General features: G+C 35.7%; 1 pseudogene; it reads right to left on the bottom strand.

Annotated features, from left to right (window-relative positions):
- The window catches only part of LOC123387271, a 179,635-nt pseudogene extending 154,749 nt beyond the window's left edge, over window positions 1-24,886 (bottom strand).
- Between the last annotated feature and the right edge of the window lie 501 nt (window positions 24,887-25,387).

Here is a 25,387-nt window from a genome sequence, read left to right as displayed (position 1 = left end):
TTGAGAGCTGTGGGAAGAAAGTTAAAGCATACAAAACAAGGAAGGGTATGGGAGCTTAGAAAGCACTTTTATCTGCTTATTTCATCTATTTTTCTGCTGGAAGTAGAGTTTCAATTAACTAATCAATCCTCTTTCACTTTAATCTCCAATGCAGTTGTCTTTTAAAATTATTTTATTTAAAATACTGGTTTTCCTGCATTTTGTATTTCATTTTTTGGCGTAGTGCTTGTAAACTCACAGAGGGTTTGTAGTTTCACATCCTACTGAGGAAAGATTCTAAGCCCAGACATTTGTATGTGCCAGTTTCTCTTCTTTTCCATGAACTGAGCTCTCCAGATTTAAGCTAGGATGTAAACTCAGCCTAACTCCATCCTTTTAACTCTTTTCATTCCAAATGGCTCTTCACTGCTAACTCCAGCCTATTGCCTGCCCTGGCCCCCATCTACTTGCCTTGATTACTTTCCTCATTTATATACTCCAACTATATCAGTCTGAGATCCTGTGATGCTACATGTCATAATTCCTGTCTTGTACAACAACTCTGCTTAATAAATACAAAAAGAGGAAGTAAAGAGTTTTTTTTTAATTTAATTTAATTTAATTTAATTTTTTCCAGTGTTCCAAAATTCATTGTTTATGCACCACACCCAGTACTCCATGTAGTACGTGCCCCCCTTAATACCCACCACCAGGCTCACCCAACCCCCGACCCCCACCTCATCCAAAAGAGATGTAATCTCTCAAACAATATCTCAGGTAGAAAAATTGACTTGTGATCTTTTTCTTTTCTTTTGCTCAAGTTAGCTACTTCTTCAAGAACTCCTTCAAGATACTCTGTATTTTTAATAGTAGCCATCAAGTAGTACAGGAATTCTGTTCATGTCCCAGGTAGAGTTTTGCAGGTTTTTTATTTTGTCATTTTTTTTTCTGATGCTTTGTCATGTTTTTTTTTTTTTTTTTTTTTTCTGATGCTGTCTCCCAGCACCACTAATCCTGAGTATCTATATGTAATACCTGCTTTGGAAGGTGGGGCAGGTAAGAAAACAAGTAATGGTATATTTTCTATGGTATATTTTGGTTCTCCTGCGTCTTTTGGGGCATCAGTGTAGGAGACCTGACGTTGATGTCTTTCTTATTTACAGAACTTTCTCAGTAGATCTCTCTTGTTATCTCTCCATGTCTCCCTTTTATTTTCCTATACCGTACTCATAATAAATTTTAAAACTATTTATTGGAAATTGGTTGAGGAGACAGCTCTTTCTTAGAGAAAAATTCCAAATAACAAATGTATACCCTGTCCCTCTAGGAGGTAAAGCTTCATTCTCTTCCCCTTGAGTGTAGGCTGGGCTCAGTGACTCTTCTACTGAAGAGCATGGGAAGGTAAAAATAGTCACTTGACAGTAGAGAAACATGGCTCTCCTTCTTGGCCAGGTGATTAAAGTTAACATACCAATGATTTGTTGATCACATGCATTCCCGAATACAATGTGGTGAAAGTGCACTTTACTTCTGTAATACTCCTTTCCAAACCTCATGGCCCCAGCCTAATCATGAGAAAAATACACAAATTCAAATTGAGGGATATGCTACAAAACTCCTTAATAGTACCTTCCAAAAGTATCAAGGCCATGAAAAGTAAGAAAAAATTGAGACACTGTTGCAGAGTGTCTTAAAGGAGACTAAGGAGACATGATGATTAAATGCAATGTTATCCTAGATTGGATTTGGAAACAGAGAAAGGATGTTAGTGGAAAAACTGTCAAAATTCAAACAAAGTCTCTAGCTAGTTAATAATATTTACCAATGTTAATTTCTTTCTTTTGACAAATGTACCATGGTTATATAAGATGTAACTTAGGGAGAACTGGGTGGAGTGTGTACAGGAACTCATTGTACTCTCTCTTCATCTTTGTGTAAATCTAAAATTCTTCTTCAATAAAAAGTTTAAAGAGAGTGAACCTGTGTATTGGATATAGATCTATTTTAATGCCTGCCTCTCCCATGGTACTGGAAGCTTCAAGAAGCTAATGAACATGACTACATATCTCTTTATTCCTGAGGCCTAGAATTATAAGAATTCCTGGTAAGACCCCCAGGAAGTATTTGTTGACTTAAATACAGCTGCATGCAGAGGACTTGTGTAGTATCTGCTGTTCGCTAACTCTAGCAGGGTTTATACCCACACTGGAGTGAGTTCAAGATACTAGAGGCCTAATGTAAGACCCAACTACACATTTTCTCGAAGGAAAAAAGTGTGTACCTACTCTTGTAGTTTGATTTGTGACATCCCTTTATTTTTGCCTCTCAGGCATTTTCTCCTGACATGTTGATGGGGTTCAGGATATGCTACCCCAAAAGATGGCAACTTGGCCTACTGAATACGTCAGCCTGGAGGAATTTGAGAAATGGCATGCACAGAAAGGACTTTCTGACTTTCCCCTGAAGCAGGTCATGTGAGAGTTTGCTCTCCCTATACCAAAGAATAAGGAACGTTCTTATCTTTGAAGATGAAGAGACATCCGAACAGACCGTGAGAAGAGCAAGGTGAGCTGGGGTGTTTACTACACCTACCCTTAGTTTACTACACTTAGTTCACTTTGTACTATTGTTTCTTTCTACAACTTTCCACTTTTCATCAAACCTAGCATAAAAACACTCACATTTAATCATTTTAAAGCCTTCATTTATTTATGAAGTCTCCTGTGTGCCTCTTAAACCTTATATTAGGTAAAATTGTATGTTTTTCTCTTGTTAATCTCTTTTGTTACAAGGATTCCAGCTGAAAAGTTAGAAGGGTAGAGGAAAAATTATTTTCCTACTCTATCTTGTCTTGATCTAATTACTAAAAGCTAGATCTGACAATTAAGTGAACTATTTGAAATTTTAGAATTTCAGATCAAGCAATGAGCTCAAATAATCAAAGCTCATTTTTTTTTTTTTAAAGTAGTGAACCCTTATCATTAAGCAAAACCACTGGTGAAACTCTTGCAAGAGACAAAAGGTCTTTTCTGGAAATCCCACATATGCAGCTCCTTCTTGTACTCAGACCTTCAGTCAAAGGTCTGGGACTCTATAGAACTCAGTTTGAAAACAAGAGCCATGTTTTCATTTCACTGACAACACTAAAGCCCTGAGTGATGAAATGATTATGCCAGGTATCACTAAACAGAAGTTTTGAATAGATCACAAGAACCAAACTTTCTTGAGAATCTTTCCTAATAAGTTTAGTATAGGTTGCTTAGATGCAAATAATTCACACTCTCCATCACATTGAAGTTCTTATTGATTCTCCCTAAAAACAAAGGCATTTTTTTGAATGGATAAGAAAAATACTACTCTCCATCTTTCCACCTTCTTCATAGTTTTGTTTCATGAGAATTCTTACTTCTCAGAGCTTACCAATAGGTTTATGAGCTGAGTGGAGTCTAGACCTCTCATTTGAACTTGTAAATTGTATTTCTCAAATCCTAGTCTCCACAGTGACTATCATATTCATATGAAGATTTATGAATTTCTCTAAAACCTGATTTACCTTTTGTACAATAAAGTGAAATGTTGAGAATGACATTTATATGAAGATTTATGAATCTTTCTGAAACTAGACCTACCCAGTATATGATGAAAATGTAATGTTAAGAATAAAACAATTAATTTAGAGTGTATACTCAGCCTTACTAGATAACTCATTAAGAAACAAATCACTTCAGGCCATATGTTATCTGAATTGGAAGTAAGAGCGCGATAACGGTAGAAAACTTCCTTGAGCGGGACAGCAGAAAATCTGGGCTCTCCTTCTAATTGTGTCATAAATTCTATATATTCATTTTGTAATTTCTAAGGTTTGAAGGGGTGAACAGAAAGAGCTGGGTTGCATTTTGGAATTGTATCTATATCTGAATTTATAACAACATCTTTGCTGGGGGAACCAGGATGCAAAAGGAAAGCTGCTTTTAGGAAAGCATTTACTCTGTTCTTTCAGAAGCCAGGGAATGCTTCATACATGTCTAAGAGTTCTGATACCTGATTTTACCTTCATACATTTCTCCTGCCAGTCCACCTTCCCTACACTAATGAGGCTTTTCAGTTAAGTTCTTTCCTGCTAATGATGTCTAAAAACTGAAGGCCAAGTAATGAGCAGATCAATAGCTCCCATTAAAGCCTCTTTGTAGAGCCTCTTCTAATTTTATCTCCTATGATGTGACCTCCAATTTGCATAAGAGAGATACTGCTTAAACTTACAGGCAGGATTGATTGACTGAACCTGACAAAGGTGGGAGAGCAATTGCTTAATTTAAAGCACATCCAAAAGATGGTGAAAATGATTAAGAACTATGCTATAAATACTCTCATAATCCTGATTTCTGCTGGTTCTTAAAATTAACTCCTTCATATCTGCTAGTTCTTAAAATGAACTCTCTCATGCATTTTCCTTAAGTCAGAAATTAAATACCAGTAAAATAATTCTAGGTCAAGGGGCAATGAACAAGGCAGTAGGCATTTCAGGCTACTAGAGGTAGAAGAAAAAATACCTTACCCTAAGATGTCTGGCAGTCTAGGGTCAAAAGTTTTACTTTGGGTTTGTAGTCCTGGTACTTGGGGCATTTTTATTAAATTTCCACAGTTAATTGTTTCAATGTGATAGTGTTGACCTAAAAAAATCCCTTTATTTCATTCTTTTGCAGTTGCTCCCTGTTCTTATGTCTTTTTAATGTTTTCTTTTGTGGCCAGGTACATATTTCTTCTTTTTCCTGAAGCTTCTTTTTCCAGATAATTATTCCACCCATATTTCTCTTTATGGAATATGCTTGTTTTACAGCCTTCTTCTTAATATGATCAGGAGATCCTAGAAATGTTTTCTCTTATCTCAAGTGTTCTATTCAAGTTCTTTCTTGGTTGTTCCTATTACCATTATTAAATGAATGCCTGAGGTTTAGAAAGGGTACAGTAGTGGGCAGAGTAGCATTAAAATAATACTTAATAAGGTCTAATATACAGTGGGTGCTTACTGTGTGTCTAGAATTGGGTAAAAGGTTTACTTAAGTCATTTTACTTTATTCTTGAAACACTTGTATTACGTAAACACCTAATCTGTCCCAATTTATGGATGAGAGAGCTAAACACTTAAGAGAGCTAAGTAGAAATACATTTAATACATGGATTTAGGTGCTTATAAAAATCACTGAGAAGTGGGAGGAGTGGGCTTTGGGTGGGGTCTCTGGGAACAATGTTCAACAGACAGAACAGGACAGGGCTAATCTCCAAAGGGAAATGTGGGGGATCAGGAGATTTCTCCTGAGCTATTGATTATAAGAACATATAGCTATACCTGGAAGTGGAAAGAAGGACCAGGAAGGTTTTGAAGCCATCATGATCCCTTCTTTAAACTTCAAAGCTAGATACTAGTGTGCGCTGTTGTCATTTCTATATTTTTAACCAGCAACAAAACAAAACAAATAACTAAGTGCAGTAAAAACATGGTCTACAGGATCTCTCTCCTTTACCTTTCAAAATTTCTTTGAGTGCAATCTAATGTGTAATCTTAATTTGTCACCAGATCCTATCGCAAGGGAATCTGGGAAATGTAGTTTTAAGTCTTCAATCCTCTACTGCAAAGGGAGGCATTCTAGAAGAGGTGGGAATAGATGTGGCGAGTAAAATGAATACACAGAAAATAAAGGAGTGTGACATAATATGGAGTTCGTATTCATGAACTTAAAGTACAAATCAAGCTGACTTGTCTGCAAAGTCTAACACTCAATCACTATACTTCACTGCCTGCACACCAAGATATTCCATATTTCCAAATGCATCTTTTTTTGAAACTTGTGTATTTTAACAGGAAAAATCTTCCTGATAACAAAGGACTAGAAAATGAAAAACAAACAAACAAACAAACAAACTCATAGACATTGTCTTTTTTTAAAGTTATTAACTTCTTATAGTAATTAATATGATACACACAATTTTTGATCTAGATAAAAATATAGGTCGCTTACACTTACTTCATGTAAATTATGGCAAACCAGAGAACGTTTCTACTTTGAAATATTCTTTGTTCAAATCCCACTATGCTGTGATCTGAAGGGAGGGTAATTCTTTTGATATTATCGCCATAATTTTACAGCCTTTGCAGCCTATAATTTAAAAACCTAAATATTTATTTCAGAAACTTCTGCTAGATTCTCTAGAGATCTTTAAGGTTGTGAGATAGTCATCCACAATTGCCAAAATGTATCTGACTTCAGGACGAATGATATCCAGAGATGAAGGGTGATAGCATTCTTCTGCCAGAGGAAGTGTAGGGAACATAAACATGCCAACAATGGGAAGCCCCTCTTCTCTGCCCTATGATTTTTTTTTTTTAATCAACTAAACTCCCAAATTTATTCAGATTTCCTTAGTTTTTACTAAATGTCCTTTTTCTTTTTTTTTTTTAACTTTTTATTTTTTATAAACATATATTTTTATCCCCAGGGGTACAGGTCTGTGAATCACCAGGTTTACACACTTCACAGCATTCACCAAAGCACTGGGAGAAAGGGGTGGGATTATGGACATTGGGGAGGGTATGTGCCCTATAAATTTTAAGTGAAGTAACAGATACTGCAAATGCTATCCCATCTGCCTTGTTTTCTTTAAGATATTTATATACCTTGTGTTCTTATGTACCTTTAAGATTTACGAAACAATTTTCTGAGACTGAGAAATTTTCTTTAGGCCCCTAATAAAAATGTTGCTATTGTTATTACCAGCTTCAGTGACTTTTCTCCTTTAATCCACTTCTTTCAATCTCATTCATCCTCAAAAAATCGAAAGGAAATCACTGAATACTCTTTGAATGGAATCAATATTTAAAAGAATCTCAGGATTTCTATTTCAGATATCTGCTTGACTTCTTACTTTATTAAAAAAAAAGATTCAAAAGTCTTTTTACATAGCATTCTATCATAAGGATAAGAAAAGAAGGTTAATGAAGCATTTGTCATACCCATTAATTTTTTTTTTTTTTTATTTCTAGGGTTGCTCTTCGGCAAAATGTTTTATATTATGTTGCAAGAAAACTATTGCTTCCATTAAGACAGGTAGTTTGAGTTTTCTAAGGAAATGAGAACAGTGATTTGAGTGGCAGAAACTAGTAAATTTGCTTGTAGAAAATGCAATTCATGTGTATGTGTAAAAGCTGTAGTGTTAAAAAAAAATGCACAGAAAAAGTCCCATTCCTAGCTGCCACTTCTTTCTGGTTTTCACAATTGCAGTGACAGTATTTTAAACAAGCTACCAGAAAGTGTATAAACATATTCTTTGGACAATTAGTCTCATAAAATAGGGTCAATTTTTCAATAGTGTCCTTTAAGCTCCTACCATGTGTAAGAAAAATGGACAATTTCTGGGGCCCAGACAATTTCTGGGGCATTTATTGAAGTAATGTAAACAAAATATTTGACTCTTTCTTAATAGGAAAAGGACTTACTATTTTACTTTTGGTCTGGGTGGCTAAAGACCTTCATTCTTTAAGTGGGTAAATATCTAAGGGAAAAATAACGGAGAGGGGTAATTAACAGTAGAAAACTTCTCTCGTAAGACTTACTTGACAATTATGAAAGTTCTTTCAGTTGTGTCTATACTTGTCAAGTAACTTGGAATACTTCACAAATTATTTACAACGGATATGAAGTTTTGAAATGTGAATTCCCCCCAATTCAGAGGGTCAGCATGCATTTCTTTTTTTCATTTCCTTTTGAGACAAAGCCAACCCTTGTGCCTCCTTGATTCAGTTGTGGCATTCTGCCTTGTTCCTGTGGCCACTGGGTAGGATGTGGTTCTGATAAAATAGTATCCTCTTTGGTTGACAAATCTGACTGGGCTGATCTGCTGGCAAGGCGGGTTTTCTCTTTCTCCCTGGCATCTGTTTGTCTTTGTTCTTTCTTCTAGAGGCTGTGTAAGAGGGTGATCTTTTCAGATAGAGGAACTCTGTTTTTTGGTCCAAGGGTATTTCTTCGTTTCTATCTCCCTTGAGATTTTAGATTCATCGAAGCAGGGAGAAGACACTCTGTCTTAGTAATCTTCTTATTTTCCTATTGCTATAGTTCCCTTACCAGTTTATACTATGAAACTGCAATAATCAATTGCCTTTATCAAATCAATTTTTTAAGTATGGCATTTTTGTTATGTCCTCTTTGAATTTATTTCAAAAACAGGCAATGCTACAAAGAAAATAGTCCATTGTATTCTTCACAGTATTTTTATTACTATTTCATAATTTTTACATTATTTTATTTCTCATGATATTTTGCCCAATTGTACTCATATTGATGTGTGGGTTTTTCTTTCCAACTAGGTTAAATTTCATGAGAGAGTGACCACATCTTTTCCACTTACTCTTCTATCACCAACATTGTGCTAGTTGGTTTTGTATTTATTATATCACTTAGACATCAAAAGCAACCTGTGATTAGGAACTACAGTTTTCCTTTTACAGATAGGAAAACTAAGCCTTCAAGACGTTAAGTATCTATGTTCTTAAAAGCTAGTAAGTGGCAAGGAGTGATTGTTGCTCAGAGATCTGTGTCTCTCAAACAAATGAACACTCTTCATCTTGCTACAGCTAGAGCTCTAAAAGGTTAGAAAATCATGTTCTGTATAAAATACAAGACTCTAGCTAACCTGTAATTCTGATTCCATCTTGTAGTATTATAACTGACAAAGCTTATTTTGATCAAACTCCAACAGAGATTAATAGTTTGTTCTATCCAGATATGATCCAAGCATGCCAAGGTGTTCAGATAAAAGGTGTTATATAAACAAGCAGCAGTATTTTCAATCTAATATGATAATGAGTGGTAATAGAACTGTGATAGGTGATGATATAGCTTTTGATTTTTTAGTTTTTTCCTTACTATTTTGTAATCATTCTACTTAGTATCTTAATTATTTTCAATAGTGATACCACCTGCCTCCATGCTCTCTAGAGAACATTATTTGTGTTATAGTAAATATATTCAAACTTATCAGCATTGCAATGACTAACAATAGTATTAGTAAACATTACCATTGAGTATTTATAATGAGCCATCATTCAACTGGTTAGTATTTTTAGTTCAAGACATTAAAACTTTAAATAAACTTATGGAATGTGTACTATCATTATTCTCATTTTTCAGATAAGGAGACTGAGGCTGATGGGATTTTTTTCATATTCAAGGCTCAGCTCAAATATTTAGACAGTTTTCCTAATCACCTTGTATTAAGTTAAATCCTGGTTTCCCATGCCTTCATACCTCACATTCTATCCCTTTGCAGTACTATCTTTAAAAATGTGTAACTAGCCATCATGTGAAATTTTATATATATGTATGTTTACTGTTTTTATTGTCCTGTCTTGTTCAAATGCAACTAAGATCCATAATGTTGTGTGCTCTTTTTGTCATCTCTTTATCTCTAATGTCTGAAATAGCACACAGCACAGAGTGAACACTATAAATAATTGGTTAATAAATAAATTAATGAAACAAATAACTTGAAAATAATGTTTGGAGCTGAGAAGAGAACTTAGGTCTTCTAAATTCTAGTTCATTTCTCTTTGAACTATACTATGTAAGATTATATAAGTGAACTGAATCATGTGCATTTTTCAAGTTTGAAATCCTGAGATTTTCTTTGGTTTCATTTCCAGCTACATAGTTTACCTTAAGTTATATCAGGTTAACATGATTAAAAGGAGAAATGTTTAATCTTCTGAAAGAGTTAATTTCTTTTAAAAATGCCTAAAAATCACACTTTTGCTCTCCTTTCTTTGATTAGTTGGGAGTAGTAAAGTCTTACTCTGTGTCTATATAGATCTCTTTGATATTGCTCACCCACTTTGAGTCTGAAAATTGACCTTTGATGAAACCTCTCTTGGCTCATTTTGCTACAAATTAGGAGAACTTAAGGAATGAGAACTCCGGAACTGAATTTGAATTAGGATGACTTTAAAAGGTACAAGTCAATTAGCCAAGAAAGCTTCAGAGGTGAAATCATCTCATTTGCGATCCTGCCCATTGGGGGTCCTAATGCCTCCATCTGATTAGCTTGACTGCTTTACTTTTCCAGCATCTACACCCAGATCGCTGAGACTGAGGATTGAGTTGCAGCTTAAATCTGTGCAGCAACTTGCAGATATTATTAGTGAAGTAGATTAGCAATTTATGTCAAAGGAAGGTAATGATCTTTATAAAATCCAGATTGGAAACACTGTATTTCAGAAGCACCTGCTACAAGCACTGCTATGGCTTCAACTAGTTCTTTTTTTATTTTTTTTAAGATTTTATTCATTTATTTGACAGACAGAGATCACAAGTAGGCAGAGAGGCAGGCAGAGAGAGAGAGGAAGGGAAGCAGGCTCCCCGCCGAGCAGAGAGCCTGATGTGGGTCTGAATCCCAGGACCCCGGGATCATGACCTGAGCTGAAGGCAGAGGCTTTAACCCACTGAGCCACCCAGGCGCCCCTTCAACTAGTTCTTATTTCATTTTAAAATTCTTATTGGGTAGAAACAAAAGTCATGAAGGATATCTCAGCGAGGGAATTTTATTGTATGATCTGAAGGTTCTCATGTGAGTACATGACTTTTCCTAAATGAGAATACATATGTAGAGAATACCACATGTATGACCAAGCTTGACATTTAACTTTCTATTGCTGGCAATAATGAAGCTTGTACACTTAGAATTACAATTCTAGGGAGAGTGAAATGTGTTGGTGCCTAGTCTGGAGGCTGACATAAGCCTAAAGGTTTGAAGAGCTGACTTGAACCTAGCTAGAAGTGGGCATTTCTTCAAGGATGGAATGAGGTAGCATAACTATGACTGTGAAACGGAATTACTATGATCCAAAGGGGCACATGCACCCGAATGTTTATAGCAGCAATGTCCACAATAGCCAAACTATGGAAAGAACCTAGATGTCCATCAACAGATGAATGGATCAAGAAGATGTGGTATATATACACAGTGGAATACTATGCAGCCATCAAAAGAAATGAAATCTTGCCATTTGCGACAACATGGATGGAACTAGAGCGTATCATGCTTAGTGAAATAAGTCAAGCAGAGAAAGACAACTATCATATGAGCTCCCTGATATGAGGAAGTGGTGATGCAACATGGGGGCTTAAGTGGGTAGGAGAAGAATCAATGAAACAAGATGGGATTGGGAGGGAGACAAACCATAAGTGACTCTTAATCTCACAAAACAAACTGAGGGTTGCTGGGGAGAGGGGGTTTGGGAGAAGGGGGTGGGATTATGGACATTGGAGAGGGTATGTGCTTTGGTGAGTGCTGTGAAGTGTGTAAACCTGGTGATTCACAGACCTGTACCCCTGGGGATAAAAATATATTTAAAAAAATTAATAAAATAAAATAAAAACAAGAATAGGAAAAAAAAAAAAGTTGATTCAGTGGGAGTGTGGGTGGTTCAGTCAGTTAAACATCTGCCTTTAGTTCAGGTCATGATCCCAGAGTCCTGGGATCAGTCCTGGGATTGAGCCTTACATTGGACTACCTGCTCAGCAGGGAGTCTGCTTCTCTCTCTCTCCTTCTCCATCTGTCCCTCGCCCTGCTTGTGCTCTCTCTTTCAAATAAATAAATAAAATATTTTTTAAAAAGAGCTGATTCAGGAGATCAAAGTCAAAGTGTTAAATAAAAAAAAATATTCTGTACTTGTTAACAACAAAGGTTTAGTTTAGTTTAGAAGATTTCATTCAAGTGGCTACTAAAATGGGATTCTGCAGTAAAGGAGAGAGATTGGCCTCAACTCCAAATACAAGGAAAAATAGTAATTTATAGTTAAGGGGCATGGTAGGGGTCAGCAAATGGAAAATTACTAAAAAAGAATTTCAGAAATAAGGGGGGATTGTGGTTAAAACAGATTGGACAGGATTCTTGCTAAAGACTGGCCAGGGCGGGGTTGGGGGGGTGGTCAGATATCAAATGGGGGAGAGTGGAAAATGAAGAATATGAAAATGTATCATGGATGATCAGATATATTGGGTGGGAGATTTCTTGCTAAAATGGCTTAGCGGGATTCTTGGTCTTATGGAGAAGGGCCAGGACAGGACCTCATCAAAAAAGGCTCAGATGAGCCCAACTAAAGCGCAATTAAGGAAAGTCTTTGTTAAGAGCAGTTTATAAGCATGCAAAGACAACAACAAAACATTTTGTAAAACCTAAGTCTGCATTCAGGAACATCATAGACTCAGAGGTGAAGAGTGGTTGAGGACAAGACTGCATGGATGTAGACTCATTGGTGGAATGTCCTTCATATGTGATGCCCACTGTTTATCATGAAGGTAGAAGTGAGGGCAACTTGGAGGAATACAGGACCAAGTATACAGATGAGTCACTCCTAACATGGGTCTCCATAAACCAAAAATCTTGATAAAGATGAAAAGGTTGAGTGAAAACTGCAACTGTGCTCTCAAGTATGAGACTTTAAGCATCCTGTCAGGTACGATTAGTCCTGTTTAGTTGATTTGGGGTCCATTTTTTAAAGGTTGTATTTATTTATTTGATAAAGAGAGAGAATACAACAAGCAGGGTGAGTGGCAGGCAGAGGGAGAAGCAGGCTCCCTGCTGAGCAAAGAGCCTTAGCCTGACCTAAGCCTAAAGTAGATGCTTAACCAAATGAGCAGATGCTTAACCACCCAGGTTCCCCATTTTGGTCCATTTTTAAAGCTACTATGGATGTGTTTTATGTTACCACTTCTGAATTACTCCTTTTTAAAAATTTTTAAAAAGATTTTATTTATCTATTTGACAGAGAGAGAGAGCACAAGCAGGGAGAGCAGCAGGCAGTGGGAGAGGGAGAAGCAGTCTCCCCACTAAACAGGGAGCCTGACTCTGGGCTCTATCTCAGAACCCTAGGATCACAACCTGAGTCAAAGGCAGATGCTTAACTGACCAAGCCCCCCAGGTGTCCCCTGAATCATTCTTTTCACTTTTTTCTTTCTGAGGATTCACAAAAATGGTCATGGCTTCTCTAATATTAACTAAATTCACAGGTTTTTTATTTTTTCTAGTTTTCCAGGTTTTTTCATATACTTTATCTTATTTGATCCTTGAAATAGTCATGAATGGGGTGTGTGTGTGTGTGTGTTTATGCATTAATGTCCTTTCTCTCAGATTGAAGAGACAGAAACATAGAAAGATTAATTGCCAAGGCTGTTGTCAGAAAGTTTGGAAGTAACAGAGCTAGGGCTTAAACCTAAGGTTTCTAAATCCAGATTCTGGACCTTAAGAACAATGTTTATATTGGAACATTATACATATAAGAAGAAAGTTCAACTTATTTAATGTGTTAGGGTTGTGTCACAAAATAATAACAGATGGAAAGCCTTCAGTAACTGTCCTACCTATTTACTCAAAAGATAATATAAATGTTTATCTTTGATGTTGAAGAACCAAAATATATTCCTGTTAGTGTTTGCTTTATTGCCAAATGATGGAAATACAAGTGCACCTATTGTGATAAAAGCATTTTCCTCAAGCCACGTGGAGAGCCCCTGGGAGGATCAGTACACATGAAATCATTTAGGGTTAGTTTTGATTAGTTTGGATAGTTGGAGCTCAGGTTGTGGAAGCAATGGTAAAGGATGACAAAGCCCCTTGGTAGATCAGTGGGTTCAATCTGCTTTAGGCCCAAGGACTGTCCTTCTGATCCTATACTGGTGCCTAGAAGAAAAACCATACCAAAGAACTCTAGCTGATAGTTTGGTTAATTTATTCACATACTGTCTAGTTCATGTTAAGCACTGTGCTACTTATAGGGGATTCGAAGAGAAAAGACAAGGTACTCCTGTTTTTTAAAAAGCTTATCGTTTCTAATATATGTTTATAAAAAATAAAAAACTTAAGTAAATAATTAATTAATTTTAAAAAAAGCTTATCGTTTCTTGTTCAGTGGTTTGGAAATGCTTGAAATATCATGAAACTAAACGGAAGTCTGATATGACTGGTATGGACAACAGGGTATAGAAAAACAGCTCAACACAGTAGTTAGAACACAGATTGTGGAGTCAGACTGCCAGTGGTCAAATGTTACATCGGTAACTTACAAATTCTGTCATTTTATCCAAAATAGTCATTCTTTCTTTGTTTCCTCATCTGTAAAATGGGCTTGAACTTAAGGTAAGTTCAGGGGCCAGTTTGAAGATTAAAATTTTTCAAGTGTTTGACACATAGGAAGCACTAAAGAAGGTTTTGTTAAATAAATAAAAATCAGGAATCAGGAAAAGCAGGACATAAGATTAGACAGGTGATAAAAACGAACATCTGTTGAGTGCTTAGAAATGCCGAGTACTTCATGGCACTTAATTTTAACTATTACAATCACATGAGTCAGAAGGTTTATGATCTCCATAATGCAGAACTTCTCAACCTTGAAAATTTGACATTTGAGAATGAATAATTCTTTATAGTAGGGGGCTGTCCTGTGTGTCGTAGGATGCTTAACAGGATCCCTGGCCTTCATCCACTAGATGTCAATAGCACTACTCCCCACCAGCTGTAAAAATAAAAAATGTCTCTAGACACTGACAAATGTCCTTGGGATGCATGATCACCCCAGATTGAGAATCACTGCCAGAATCAGGAAAATGAGTCTGAGTGAGGTCAAGCAATTTTTCCAAGTTTACACAGCAAAGGATGGTAAAACAGCAATGGCAAATTAGCCTGGATGAATCCTATAAAGACAAGGGTATAACGAATAGTGTCCTATAAAGATGAGGACATAATGAGTAAGGTTTAATGAAGTTTCTAGTCTCAGGTTGTGAAATTCATATTACAGTGATAGACTTGATTTTTCATTGGGCAATAGGATTAGTTTGATCAGATCTGTGTTTGGTGTTATCCTGGCACACAGACTGAAGGAAGGAAGAATTGAAAAGTGAGAAGTTATACAAGCATTCAGATGAGGCATGATGAGGACTTGAACTTACTTTACATAGAATAAAAGAAACAATGAATAAAAACAACTAAAGAAACTTTTTATTATTATATTCAGCCTATGTGAAAGCCTCCAAATGCCTTTCTGACTTTAGTAGTCTCACCACAAGATAAATATAAGAAACCATTATTCCAGTCCACTTTGGGAGAAAGTTGCTCTGGCCCTGGCATATTTCTTATAAACGCACAGGGTCATACAAATGGTCAGTGGTTCCTAATCCTTCAATTTAATCCCTGGAACACCTTGTCTTCTCACATTACTTCTAATCTAAAGAAAATCTCCCATTACTGACTGCAAAAGAATGGATATTTACAAAGCTAATCAATACCAGCTTAATGTATCTGCTTCAATCTACTTTACTTAATGACATGGCACTACCCCAAATAGCCTTTTCAAATAGGCAAGGTTTAGATCCTCTCAACTCTAAGTCTCATATTAATCCCTTCTTCTTTTCATTCAACTCCCTGCCTTTCTCCCTCTTCCTCCCTCTCTCATCTCTCTTTTTTTTTTGTCCCTCTTCTCTCAGCATGATACAGATTTTACAAAGCACAATGAACTTAATAACCATAATCATAGCATCAACAAAAAAATAGCTAATACTTATTGAACATTTGCTGTGTGCCCAGCACAATTTTAAGCTCTCTGCATCTATTAAATCATTTAATCCTCACCACAACCTTATGAGGAGGATAGGATTTGTATCCCCATTATACAGATGAAGAGCCACACATATTTCCTCCCAGCAATATTATAATCCAATGAGCTAATGGATGAACTAGCAAACTGTAAAATGGGACAGATTTTGTTATTAATTCATTTTCTGACTTCATTATCCAACAAAGTGAAATCTGACAACTCTACTTAACCTAGACCCTTAAAACCTACAAACAATAATTGAAATGGAAAGCAGATGCTTGCTATTTAACAAGGCTTGTTCTAACAGATAACAAAAGCTCTATGGTTCCTGTTTACTTAGTTGGAAATGAATTTCTGTTCACTTTAAATCAGGTCAAGCATAATTAGGATTAAGAACTAACTGGAATTGAAAAATGATTGAACATAAGTGTCATCTATCTGGCCAATGTAGCTGTATTAAAAGAATTAAGCTGAATGACTGAAATGCACTGAATTTGTGTATTTGATTTTGTTCTCTACTCAAAATACTGAGGGATGGGCTCAATGAGAGATAGACTCTTTATAAGAGGCTAATATTGTCATTCCATCAGAACTTATCACGACAATTGCTAAGTATAGAAATGGAGGTAAGAGGAATCTGCTGTGATGTAAGTCAGATTTTCTCTTAAAAGTCTAGAATATTTCACATATACCCATGTCTCAGCACATAGTTGTCACTCCTCCCATACGTATCATCTCTAGACTTAGTGTTTTTTTCCCATTGCATCCAAATTGGAATGTGTGTATAAGTGGTTCACCCAGAATTACCAAAGAGCTCCTGATGGTCAGAGACAGGGTTTCACCTCTGCCTTCACTCTTTTCACCATTCCTCATCACCGTCCCTTGAATTTCTTTCACTTTTTTCTTTTTCACTCCTAAAATTTTTGTTTCTTTGCAGCATTCAGTTTGTTCATCTTGCCCTTTCCCCTCTTCCCGCTCCTCTCTCCCCCTTCTCTTCTCTCTTCTTCCTTCCTTTGCTCTTTCTTGCCTTCTCTCCCCCACTTTCCCTCTCTCTGCCTCTGTCTCTCTTCTTCTATTCTTTCCCATGGACTCAAATGCTATATTTGCCTAGAGGATGCTCTGACTCAAATGCCATATCTGTCTTTATGAAAGTCTAATGGACTTAAAAATAAAGGATGGCTCCCTCTTTGGGCTAAACTATACTTTGATTTCTCTGGCTGCAATCAGGACAGCATTTCAGGGCATCAACAGACAAAATCCGGCAAAATGTTCTTATTTTCCCTCAATACCTTATAAAAACAAATGTCAAGAAATTCTGCATTCAGATCTTTGTCAAAGATGAGATGTGTCAATGTTCTAAGAGGTCCTGGCAGGGCTAGCAGAGTGAAAAGAGTGGGTATGAAAGGATCATTCTAGTAGACTAAAGACAAGTCCCTATGGGCAACACTTTCATCAAGAAGGGGTTATTCAGATTCCTTTAATTATCCTCTTTCTGCAGGAATTAAGAAACTTCCAAGCATAATTTTGTTTTCCTTTATTCAATATTCAAAGGGACATATTTTCCTTCAAGTTATTTATTTAGACATAAACATAAAAAGATAAACAAGCATGATTTCTAAGTAAAATGGCTTTAAATAGGAGATTTGCAGATGTTGTGTAATCACTTAATGTAGAGAAGAAGTCTACCTTTTTGGAAAGGGCAAGCACATATTGGCAATCTCTTAAGGAAAATAGAAAATAGCCACCATTTGTTAATTTCATTCACTTTCCATGAAAAAGAAAAAACTGCTACCTGGTGGTAGAATGGAGAAGATTCTCCTAAGAGTTGCTCTTTAACCATGATGCTTGAGTTCCAGATATATTTCTACTCTTCTAGGGAATGCCAATTAAATGGTAGGCAGATTTCTTAAACAAGTTATGTACAAAACTAAATAGACTAATTTAACCTCAAAATTTGGTCATCAACTATATTTCCTATCTCAAATTAAACATCAATTTAACCCCTCAAACTAGAAACCTCAGAGTCAATTTTCTCTTCTCCGTCTTTACCCCACATAAGCAATCAGTTTCCAAATCCTGCTGTAGTTATTGAACACGGAGTATGTGGAAGTCAGAAAGACATTCTCTTTTTCCATTGTCACTGTCATGGCCTTAGTTGCCTTTCCTGTGAGCTATTGCTGTAGTCACCCTACTGTTATGCTGGCATTCGGGTTCTCACTTTTCCAATTTTATCTTTCATCACTTTCCTTTCTACTTCTGTAGCCTTAGCTCTTCCTATTGCCTCCTTTGAATATTTTTAGTTAACCTTTCTATCTTCTAGACCTCTGTACACTTTGTTCTTACTTCTCCCCAACTCTTGCATGATTTCATGCCTTAATGTAGGTGTCACTTTTTTCCTGTTAATTGTCTTTCACTAACCACTCTCTCCTGAAAAATCCAAAATAAAATAAATCTGAAGATCCACAGAAGCTGGATTAGGAAATCTTCCTGATGTGCTCCAAAGGACTTTCTTTCTCCCCCTCACACTCATCTCACGTAGCCCTGACACTGTTCGCTGACACGTGTGTATGTGTACACCACATTAGCTGAGGAAGTGAATGAGGATAGAAACCATTGCTCTTGTTTCACAGTACTTAGAACTGTGCTCAATAAATGTTTATTGAATAAGCTGATAGATGTCACTCCTTCCCTCATTTATTATTTCACATTTTTATTTATTCATTCAGCAAACTTATACAGTATACTATTGTTTAAGACACTGTACTACTCTCTTTCTCTCTCTCTCAAATAAATAAATAAAATCTTAAAAAAAAAATGGGGCACCTGGGTGGCTCAGTCAGTTAAGCATCTGCCTTTGGCTAAGGTCATTATCTCGGGGTGGTGGATTGAGTCCCACATCAGGCTCCTTGCTCAGCAGGGAGCTTGCTTCTCCCTCTGCCTGCTTTCTTTCTCTCTCTCTCCCTCCCTCACTCTCTCTCAAATAAATAAATAAAGTCTTTTTTTTTTTTTTAAGACACTCTAATAGGTGCTAGGTCCTAAAAGTTGCTGGCTTGTCATTTGCTATGAGTTCACTTCAAGCTTCATCTAAATAATAAGGCTTTCCACAATTTGATTCCTACTTCTCTTTCAAGCATCTGTCCCTCTTTTTTCCATAAACGGTGTCTATAAACTGTCATATCACTTACCATTCATGTTTATTAGCCTGCCCACTACCCACATGTTCCATGGATATTCATAACAGTGAAATTTTGCTTTTTCTTATTGCTCAATATTAAACACACACCAGTAAATAAGTGCTTATGTTAATGAATTTAAGAAATACTTATTGCTAATTAACTGGACATATGCTAGTTACTATGCTATGTGCTGTGGATATATGGCTTGATACATCACAGTATTTCCTCTTTTAGAATTTATTCTCATAATTTTGAACTTTTATCTCCTTGTCATGTTTCTCAGTTCACCTTCTCCATAAAACCTTTCTTGATATCCTAGTCACATTTAACTCTCCCTCTCTTTCTGCTCTCCCATTTTATAATATTTCCAAATTTACTTACTACTTATTTCATTCTGCTTTGTACTTATAGTCAGTTGTTTATATAGTTCTCTTTTATACCTCTCAAAAGATAAGGGGCCTACTTCCTGATATAATAGTGCCAGATTCATTTAGACTTGAAATAAAGGCTAAATCAACATGGTTCATGCAAATCAGAATTATCCCAAATAACAATTGTTTGCCAAAAAGAAAAGTTGTCTAAGTGTTTCCTTTTGAACAGAATAAAGCAAAAGTTTACTCTATCCTGGCTAACTTGTTGCAGTATAAACCCTGCTCTGTCTTGCTCATATTTGCATTCTTAGCACATAGCACAGCACCTGAACATACTAGGTACTCAATAAATAGTTATTTCATGAGTAAAGAAACCAATTAACTAATCTGTTATGTGACTAAAAAAGTCAGCTCTGAGCTTCAGTTTCTTATCTGTAAAAGGAAATATCAAGCTTAACTCACAAGTTCTTTGCAGAGCTTAAACAACTAAATTAGATTCATTTGTTGAATAAAGAGCTATTATCACCATGTGCTAACTTTTTAAAAATTAAATTTCTTTTTTAAAATAAACATATAATGTATTTTTATCCTCAGGGGTACAGGTCTGTGAATCGCCAGGTTCACACATTTCATAGCACTCATCATAGCACATACCCTCCCCAATGTCCATATCCCTACCACCCTCTCCTCTGTCCCTCCCCCCAGCAACCTTCAGTCTGTTTTTTGAGATTGAGTCTTTTATGGTTTGTCTCCCTCCCAATCCCACCTTCTTTCATTTTTTCTTTTCCTACCCCTCAACCCTCACATTGCATCTCCACTTCTTCATATCAGGGAGATCACATGATAGTTGTCTTTCTCCGATTGACTTAGTGCTAACTGTAAAGCCATGTCTTGGGACTCATAACTGCAACTAAGGTCAGCATGATTTGTGTGCTTAATAATGAGACAATTTAGGTGAGCATACTATCAGTCTTCTCTACTTTCTTTTCATTTTCCCTGCTTCAAGTAGAAGATAATTGAAAGATTGTTTCTTGTTCCCTTCACTTCCTAGAATTCTGAAATATGAGTCATTTTGACAAGAAAGTTTCAGTGTATTTCATAAATATGAAATCCTATGATTGGTTTGGACCATTGTAGTCCTCTCGTTCTTTTATTAATGAATGGAAATATTTGTTTTTAACAATCGTGATTTGATGGCCACCAAGCCTCAGATTTAATACCTGATACTGGGGAGTTAACATGTAATGATGTCTTGCCTTCCATTATAGTAAAATTCTGCCTTTTCTCAGTTTTCCTATACTCCCAAGAATTCTTCTTCCCTCTTCCAGAACTGAACTACAAAATTCTACTTCTCCTTTGATCCATCTGAACTTTCAATTATAAGGCAGCTATTAATTCATCTTAAAGAAATTTTTTATCAGGGTAAGTATTTCCAGGTCTTTCAGCTAGTCTCATACTATATGGTTCATGAATCCTCTGGCATTTTGATTGTCATTCTGCTAAAGCAGATTATGTGTTTTCTGTATAGTATTGTATACATAATTTGCTGAGCCCAGTACAAAATGAATATGTGAGGCCTCTTGTATAGAAAATATCCTTAATTTCAGGAAAGCAACAGTAGAGACTTAAACCAGATGGGGAGACCCTCTAGGTATAGGGCCTTGAGCAACTGCTCAGGTTGCATCCTGATAAAATCTGTCCTGATTCTATGGAGATACTTCATTCACACCACCTTCTATGACACATTCAAAAGGGTTTGGAACCCTATTGTGTAGTCACACTGTACACTGATATTTTCCGTTGTATATGGTGACAAATTCTAGTTAGCTCAGGGCAATCCTGATTTATGTCTGTTGCCACACTGTAATTATTAATAGTATTTATTTGCAATATGAAAGTATACTCAAAGTTAAATTATGTGGATCCCTACCTCTGAAAGCAGTAATCAAACCTATATTGTCTGTACCTGCATTCCCAAGGCCCTCATAGCATCTAGGGAAAATAACTGCTTAACAAATATTAAGCAATATTGATCACAATGTGAGATCTTGGGAAGAGAAGTTTGACACATCACCAATTAACACTAAATTTCAACATTCTTTAAAAAAGATTTTGTGTTATAATGTTCTCTATCAACTTTTATATCTATGCACAAATACTTGTTTCCCTTCCCATACTTTGAATTCAGCTATATACTCCCACTCTTGAGGACTTCCTGGACTCTACCAGGTAGAGTGATCATTTCTCATCTTTTTTTTTACTACTTTTCTATAACTTTCAAAGGAAAGATAGAGTTTCTATCTTCCTAATTCTTGTATAATATACACATACATATAATTCAGGGGTTTTCCAAAATGCTCTCTTCTGCATGTTGGAGAAAATTGCACTACAGCAATGTAGGAATCAAGTTTGAATAGTACCTTCTTATCATACTACAAGTATTCTCACAGTTATCAACCATGGTACAGAGGCAGAGAAAAGAGCACACAAACTGGAACTCATGAACCAAAGTTCAAAGGCAACTTACTCTGGTTTTAGGGGACTATTAGCATAGTGTCCAACACATGGTAGGCACTGAGCGAGTCACATTTCCCCCATTTGATTTAATTTGATGCTGTCATTTGATTCAAACAGTAAATCAAGCTACTATGTACTGAGCACTTGTTCTGTGAATAATGCACGGCAGTAGATATGGAGTAAACATATTTCTAGAAGAGGCTTTAACATTAAACAGGTTGAATCACCATAGGCAACTCATTTAGCTTCTTTGGGCTTGTGTTTTTCTTATCTATAAAATTATATTTCAGATTATTTAAGACATATATTACTTCCAAGCTCTAAGATTTTCTGATAATGTGGGTTTAGTGCTTTTGCTGTCTTTAGAGTATACACTTGAGGTCTATATGATTTGATTATATAAGGTTTTGAAAGTCAGGAAAAAGAGTTAATCATAATACAGAAGGCAAAGTAGATTCATGCCTATATGGGACTTTGTAAATATAATAGGTAGCATTAGAAATCAGTGAGAATTGGTTAAATGGTAAAATATAACTAAATTGTACTAGAACAATTGGCTTGTATATAGAAAAATATTATTGGTATCTTATCCCACACTATATACAAACATTCCAGATCTATTAAAGAAAAATACATGATAAGCAAAACTTTTGAAAGAGAATGCAGGAGATCATAATTATATACTAATGTGAAAGGGTTTTTTCTTTTCTTTTCTCTTAGTTTCTTTTTTAAGATTTTACTTATTTATGAGAGAGAGAGAGAGAGCATGTGAGAGAGAGCAAGAGAATGAGAGGAAGAAGCAAACTTCCTGCTGAAAAGGGAGCCCCAACTCAGGGTTTGATGCCAGGACCTCAGGGTCAATCCTAAGGCAGATACTTAACTCAGCCACCCAGGGACCCTGAAAAGGATTTCTTAGAGGAGGTCAAGAAAAGTGACAAACTGCAAATGAAAGTATTAGTAAATTGAGCCTATAAACAAAGTTAAGAAAAACCATATACTGAGAGAAGATTATTTGCAATGCATTTAACAATAAAAGATTAGTATTCAGTACCTATAAAGAAAATCTACAAATCAGTAAGTGAATTAGATAAATAGATAAAGGATATGAATAGACGGTAAAAGCTGAAAGACTGTAGAAAAGCTGTAAAATCGAAAGTCTACTGATTGCATTCCAGTGTAAGAAGTCCAGATAGTCTCATCAGTGATTTATGAGGAAGCCATTTAAGTGTTGAGTCGTTTTAGACAAAAAATGCTGAAATATGGATAGGAATTTAACAGATCAAAATTTTAACTATAGAGCATCTAAGACATAGAGTCATAGAGGTACTCAATGGTTTCTGGAATTGATCACTATAACAAAAAAAAAAGTAGCAAAAAAAAAAGCAGTATGCAAATGACTTAAAAAACTCGGTTAACTTTATGCATCATTTGCCATTGTTCTGACATGAATCTCTTTATTTCATGACTATTATAATTTTGTATTTTAGGACCTTATCTCACTAACAATTTTGCTTATCCCCTGAGCATAATATTTCCAATACACTCTTCTCCTGTGGCTCTAATTGTATTACTTGGTACTTCCTTCCCTGACTGAATTCTAGAATTTATTGCACACACACACACACACACACACACACACACATCTATATACATACATATATCTGTTCAGAATTCTCCCTGTCTTGTGACTCACTATTTTTCCTACCTTCTTCATCTCCCACCCAACATCTAATACCAGTTTTAGTCGATTCCTGGCCTCTTCAGCCACAACTTCAGACGTGGGCCATGAGTTCTTAAGCCTAGGACCCAAAATACATAGTGCATTTTGAGAAAACATAAGACTCACAGGCTGGCTGAAATAGCTTAGATCCATACAAAGATATCTTCTTGAAAGGTATACTTGGGTTACCTGATGAATGACGTGATAGTAGACTGATGGTTTTATAAAGACTTGTTCTACTACATGAAATAGTTGCTTTGGTTGAATCCTTTGTTTTTCACAATTGATCGTTTCACTCTTGTGTTTCAAATTCAGCCTTACTTCTGGCTGATTTTTTTTTTCCATTTCTCTACTTAACTAAGAAAACAAGATTTCTTTCTATCCTTCAGAAATTATTTTATTCTTTGTGACCCGTCTACTTTCTTTTGATAAATCAGATAGTTATATTACTTGTTTTTGTCTCTACTACCAAGATGCTTTCTGTATACTCACTGACGAGATTTTTTTTTTTTTTTTTTTTTTTTTTTTTTAGTTTGATGAGCTGTTGCTATGGGAAAATGTTTTGCTTTTGTGACATGAACATGTATTCCTGGGTATGCAAATGGAATTAAGCTTGTGAGGCTGAATAAGGGCTGTTTGTCAAACAGTGGGAAAATAAACTAGAATTTACATGAGGTATTAGAGGTTTGGGGTCCTAGAGAAATAGATTTTGAATCCTTGGCTCAGTCATCAATGGAAAATTAGGGAAGTTAATTAATCTTTCTGAATTTTAGTTTTACCTCTTATATAAAGACAGCATTGTCACATTTAATTTTAAGATAATATCAAACATAAGACATGGCAGCAATTTAATAACTATCATGTAATTGATAGATAATATCAAATGCATCATACACATCAACTATGAAAAGTACAGATGTTTTATATTATCAAATTTAATAATACATTTCTTCCTATTTTATTCACAGCAGGCACATCTGTAGGTATGTATGACACATAGTAGTCATTCAAAAAATAGTAACTATTACCACTATCTAACTTAAATATCAGTTGATATATTGCTATTGTTTAAATTTTAATTTTAAAAAATTGACCTGAACTCACAAATTCTATGTCATGTCTAATGTCCTTCTAATTTTCTGTAAATCCCTGTGGGTTTAGGTTTTCTTTAATAGTTTTTACCTCAAGTTCTTGCTTCTCTTGAGTTCTACCTCTGGCCTCCCTTCGTCTTCTCTGATGCCCGATTTTCCCCACATGCCCTCAGATTTTGTGTGCATGGCAGTCTCTATTTGGTGTTTAGAGTGACTGGATTTTATTATCCTAACATACTGAAAATGTTATAATTAAAAACTAGTCACTTTTGTCCATAAAGCTCTTGGCCATCAGAAATTTCTTCGTAGTGATGTGCTTCCTCCGACTTTGGATTCTTTCCATGTTGCTGATCTGTTCTTTTAACAGCACCCTCTTCATTCACTGCTTTATCCATTAGGGAAACTTTGTAAATTTTTTTACACAGAGTACTTTTTTCTATGTGTATTTAATTATATTCTTTTGACCTTTACACTTGGACTAGCCAAGTACATCCAAAAGACTAACCAATATTCCTGACACATACAGACTTCTATCCTTAAATAAAGTCTGATGTTATCAATAGATTTTTCCAAATAGCTATAGTTCATGCAGGGTATATTTAATGTTGTCTAAAATGTTAAACCCAACTTTCCATTTGTACTTTACCTGTCTCCATACAACTGAACATGGCTGGAGGGAAACATAAACCATATTGACTGGTCTTACTTTACATTTGTGACCATGAACTTCAGAGGTGCCCTTAATGCTTCTTGGAAATCATACTGTATTTCCTTTCTCTATTCACTGTCCTCATTCTTCTAAATAATTATTTCACACTTTCTTATCTTCCTCTAATAGGACAACACAAAAATTTCTTCTTCATTCCCTCTTTTATTTCCAGCTTGGATTGTGCCCC

Source organism: Mustela putorius, unplaced genomic scaffold, assembly GCF_011764305.1.
Source record: "Mustela putorius furo isolate JIRA1106 unplaced genomic scaffold, ASM1176430v1.1 tig00003853_pilon_pilon_pilon, whole genome shotgun sequence".
NCBI classification, from domain to species: Eukaryota; Metazoa; Chordata; class Mammalia; order Carnivora; family Mustelidae; genus Mustela; species Mustela putorius.
This window is presented reverse-complemented; position numbering and strand designations above follow the sequence as displayed.